Here is a 5,621-nt window from a genome sequence, read left to right on the forward strand (position 1 = left end):
AAGTTGTACAGTAATGTCACATGTGTATGAAGGTGGATCAAACAAGCTAATCTTAAATGTCAAAGTAGAGAGGAGCCTAGTAGGCCTATTTATTTTCATTCATTACACAATATGAATAAGCTATGCAGACAGTTGTAAAGAAAGAACATCTTTTTCTTTTGTTCTCTACTTGTTATAGTTACACAGTATTAGGGGTGTGGGCTGTATTAAAAGTATCCTCTGTTCTCCCATGCTCTAACACACAGTAACGATGAAATGTGTGCTGTTCTCACATTCTTCCTCTGTATGTACACATAAACAACAAGGCAGGGAAATATAAAAGGAATTTATTTTATTGTTTGGGTACATTATTGTTCAGTGTACATGCTCACATCTGAAACAAACTTTACGTGCTTGATAACTCTCCCACCCCGCAGACATCTACACACCAATACCGATTTATATTCATAGCGGCAAGTGCTATGTAGCTCCACATAGGGGACACAGGAAGTGACATATAGCACCTTCATGCGGCGTCGGAACTGCGTAGGAAATTCACAGCCGCGCCGGCAGAGCTCCAGAATATGCAACTCGGCCGGCTCACACGCGGACGCGCTACAAGTGCGAGGGCCCGCCCAACGCTGCTTGCAGCTTTAATATTCTATTATAATTATATATTTTGAATTGTCACCTGCCACCTGAATTTTTAGACATTTCCACCATAAATTGGTGCAGAAAAGGCAGAAATTGGAGGAGAAATTTTCACCAGAATGCAGGAAATTAAGTGTTTAATGCTCAAAATCTTCTGGGGGAGGACCCCCATACCCTCTCACTTATTAAGTGCCCCATCCAAGAAAACAGTATCTGGCTTCACACACAGTTTCTGGGAGGAACATTCACTTATTAGTTAAATATAATCACTTTTCACATGGCTTTTTTATTACCTTACCTAGTAACAATAAAAAAATCAACAATATTCAGGACAAATAGCAAACATCTTTTTTGATGGGGGGCGGTGAGGGGGGGCAGGAAATCCTAAACTGCCCCCCCCCCCACACGTAACCGCAACTGACCTTGCTCAGTGTTTCATTACCCCATCAAAGGGATACCCCCTTTTACGCCTAAGTGTGACATAATCCAGGACAGCCGAACTTTAAATAAACAAAGACTGCAGTCTCCAAAGACCCAAAGCATTAACTGCTATCTGTTGTTGATATTAGTGCTGAAAAGAATCTAAATAAGTTACTTTTGCAGTGTTTTTATTTTCAGCAAGATTAAGGACACTCCTTCATCTTATGTGTAACCAATGCTTGTTCACAAGCTTTCTCACACAATTCCTTTAAAAATGATGATAAAGAAATGTCATACTATACTCTATTAATTATCCAGCTTGAATTTAAGGCTGAATTCCCCAGTTCCTAAGGAAAGATTGTTTTGGATTAATCTAAGCTTTCCTCATGTAACCCGAGCTCCCCCAAGTGGACGAAATAAGTATTACATACCATCGTCGGAAATGCGTTTGACCATTGAGGTTTGATCGTGGAAAATATTTGATTATAATACACGCAAATACATTTTCTTTTTAGACATTAAAAGTTTAGAAAGGAAAACCGGAAACGCCCTCTGGGGAACCACGCCCCAGACAACAAAAGAGTGAAAACTCTCTCTCTTCTCAGCTCTTCTCTTCTCCTTGTGCTCTCTGGACGCTTCGGCACGCGTCCGGCGTACCTCTCCAGGCAATGCCCTAAGAGTTAGACCAGCGCAACGAAGCCTTTGTTTCGCTTGAAGCTACACACGCGAAGTGCTGCAACATCGATTTGCCCCTCAGTTTGTTTTATTTTCTCTCTTTCTTTTGTTTTGTTAAAGTTATCAGTCCGTTAAGTTACACTGGTCTAATTCAGAAACGACCAAGTTACCTTTTAAGCTTTTTCGTCGAGCCAACTTCACCGAGGTCAGACCAAGCCACGTGGTCTCGCCAGTGCCAACGAAGGAAACCTGAAAACAGCCGAATTGCCAGACGGAGGACGGCCAACCCTTGAGGTTTTTCTTCAGACACGGAGAACCCCGGAGAATCCCTAGCAAAAAGCCAGGATCGGGCAGCTAGCGTGGGACCCGTGCAACAGGACAAAGCAGGCCGTAGACAAGCAGTAAGTCCCAACAAACATTCTGTGGTCAGGGATGTCCCATAATGTTAATATTTTCTTTTAACTCCTAAACTCATAGCTTACTTTCATTAGTTCTCCTCTGCCATATGAGTCAAATGCTTCCCACAATCGAACCTCCATTTCTCATTGTTCAGCCATTGTTTATTTTCCCTGTATTTAACCACGGGTTTATATCGCTTTAGTTAGTTAATAAATTCACTGTAATCAAGGAATTGTGTGTGTTGACTATCTCCACGTCCCTGCCAAGAGAATTGACCCTTTAGATATGAGACTGACTGACTGATTTAAGATACTTTAGCGATTATTAACTAGTAATAATTGTATAATTATTAAAAGCTACCTAGAGGTCCACAGACTCTAGGATACTAACAACGCCGGTGGTGCCCCGAAACGAGAGATTTGTGATATTTTATGAATATTAAAATTCATAATTGGGTATTAATTCTCATAAATGTATTAAAATTCAGAGCTAAGTTTTAGCCATGCTACACTGAGTTGTCTGCATTACATCATCTCAATCAGCTGTGTGCTGAGCCTGCATTCCCAGGTTTCCATGGCGATGCTAAAAGCTTTCTGACTTAGACTGGCTTAGACAGTAAAACAGAGTTTTAACCTGAAGCACAGCTCTGCTTCTCCTGCTCCTACCGAACAGACCGTAACTCTCAGTGACATAGCAAACATATTGTTAGAGAGTTAAGATCCTCATGAAGATGATGTCGGAGATTTGTGTGTCTACTGTCAAAAATGGCTTCACAGCAGCAGTATAGAAATGTCCATCTTTCTGCCTCTTTCCTGAAACTGCAGCACTTTTTTAGTATGGGAGTCTATGCGGCAGTTGGTCTGCAATGCTCCCACTTCCAAGCTGACTGTGCGAGCTCTGTAAGTCCAATTGCTTTCAAAGTTACACCTCAGCGGCAGAACAAGTTGTCCTACAACTTGTGAAAAAATTACGTATGTAGAGTGAAAGCTGTGGGAGATACAGAGAGTTGAAGACAATTTAAGAAGATTTTGAAGTGAATTCCCACCGTGTCAGTTGGTCCTCTCACTCTGGCTGCGAACATTCCGTCCCATAGAAACTCATTATAAACTCAAGAAACAGGCTGAAAACGACATGAAACTTGAATTGACATTGTGTAAAAAGTATGAGATGTGAAAAAATTTCACTGGAAAGAGTTCAAAGGTTTGTGAACGTTTTAAAGGTGGAATGGCTTTTCTACGTGAATGTATGAACTGGTGGGAAGAGGTTGAAGATCAGTAAGTTAGAATGATTTTCTCATTGACTTTCATTATAACAAAGTTTCAAAGAAAGTTGAATAGATTGAAGAGCTTGAATAGGATTTGAAAGTTGAATAATACGAAGACAGAAGGAAAGATGTGGAATCCTCTCCTGTGGAACCAGGTTCCAGTTTGGGTTCAGGAGGCAGACACCATCTCCACATTTAAGAGTAGGCTTAAGACTTTCCTCTTTGATAAAGCTTATAGTTAGGGCTGGCTCAGGTGAGTCCTGAACCATCCCTTAGTTATGCTGCTATATGCCTAGACTGCCGGGGGATTTCGTATGATGCACTGAGCTCCTCTCTCCTCTACTTTCTCTCCCTCTGAATGCAACCTCATCCCATTATTGCATGTTACTAACTCGACTTCTCCCCTTTCCGGTAGTCTTGTGCTTTCTTGTCCCTCTCCTCTCTCCTCCTATCACTTCCTGCAGGTTTTCTGGCTCTGGAGCAGTGGAGTCTGGATCTGTGGCTGCGGGTCACCTGCTGCCCCCGTATTCCTGCTCGACACCCTCTGCTACAACAACTATTGTTACTAGCCCTATTGTTATTATTGTTATTATAATCATTAACATTACAATTGTTATCATTAACACTACTATACATATCTATACCATTTTTCATTTAGTCTATAGCAATATCACCTTTACTGTCTGTACCTCTGTGTGTGCATATTGTGTAGGCTGCCTCTCTCTCCTCCCATCCCTCTCTTTTTCTCTCTGTTCCTCTCTTGCCCTCTCTCTCTCTCTCTTGCCGTCTCTCGCTCTCTCTCTCTCTCTCTCTCACTCTCTCTCCTTCACCCCCAACTAGTCGAGGCAGATGGCCGCCCACCCTGAGCCATGGTTCTGCACGAGGTTTCTGCCTCTTAAAAGGAAGTTTTTCCTTGCCTCTGTCGCCTAGTGCTTGCTCTTGGTGGGAATTGTTGGGCTTCTGTAAATAGCATCATAGAGTACGGTCTAGACCTGCTCTTTTATGAAAAGCGCTGTGAGATAACTGTTGTTGTGATTTGGCGCTATATAAATAAAATTGAATTGAATTAAATGAAAGGGAAAAAGTCAAAAAGCATAATATGACCACTTTAAAGAGCCAGATTGCTCAATACTGGATCAATTTCAAAAACTGTAGTCCCAATTAGTCACATAGACTCAAAAACTAAGGAAAATAAGGTCCAGTTTGAAAAATATTGTAGTGACCCTTTAATTACTTTATCTGGGATGGTGACATGTGAAGCAATTCACTTTTAATCTTTTATTTCATCTTAAGCCTTAAATACAATAAATGACTCAGGCAAATTAGCATTTTTGACATGTATTGCCACGTTTTAAAGACCAATCTAATTAAAACTTCACAATGGCAATTTTCTATATTTACATAATCCTCTGTAGGAGTCCGGTGTATGTGTGAGTCATCAGTTTCAATATAAATAATCAAACGTCCCACTTTTTCATGCAGTATGCAACTGTTGGCGATGAATCATGTCTCTCTGAGAAACATTCTCTTCATATGTACTCGTATTTATATCACTTACCTCAAGCAGTGAGCAGTTATCAAGTCCAAAATTCTAAATCAGCTATATTTATACAGCATTTTGGCTTGTCAGAAAGGGCTTTACAAAAATTAAGGGACACCAAAAATGTATACAGAAGAAACAGTGCCAGAGCTTGTGTACATATGTGACTGTGCATGCATTTTAGTTCTGTACACTTAATCTCCTCTCTGCCATTTCAGCAGGCAGCAGGCTATCAGTTGTACACTTGGAATCGATGTAATCCCAGAGGAAAAATCTTTTGCTCAGAATAGTCTTTTCTTCAACTCCTGAGAAAACACTAAGATCTCAATAGTATATCTTTTTGAGATCACTCTAATCTGAATTGTTGCTCCTAAAACCCCCTAGGAGAAAAGGATGAGATGAAGAGAGATTGAGGTTTTGAGACTTGGGTAAGACAAATGGATACTGAATTGAAATTACAATAGGAGATTGGAAGTCACAGATGAGATCTCATCATTGTATCTTTTTGAGATCACTCCAATCTGAATTGTTGCTCCTAAAACCCCTTAGGAGAAAAGGATGAGATGAAGAAAGATTGACGTTTTGAGACTTGGGTAAGACAAATGGATACTGAATTGAGATTACAATAGGATAAATGAAAGTAACAGATGAGATCTCATCGTTGTCTCTCTTTGATTTCATCAATGTTGTGCT

At 40.5% G+C, this 5,621-nt stretch overlaps 1 protein-coding gene across 1 annotated transcript in view; it reads right to left on the minus strand.

Annotated features, from left to right (window-relative positions):
* Nucleotides 1-5,621, minus strand: part of popdc3 (popeye domain containing 3) — a 24,952-nt gene that overhangs the window by 12,333 nt on the left and 6,998 nt on the right. The window lies entirely within an intron of this gene.

The sequence above is a fragment of the Micropterus dolomieu genome, linkage group LG03, assembly GCF_021292245.1.
Source record: "Micropterus dolomieu isolate WLL.071019.BEF.003 ecotype Adirondacks linkage group LG03, ASM2129224v1, whole genome shotgun sequence".
Lineage (NCBI taxonomy): Eukaryota > Metazoa > Chordata > Actinopteri > Centrarchiformes > Centrarchidae > Micropterus > Micropterus dolomieu.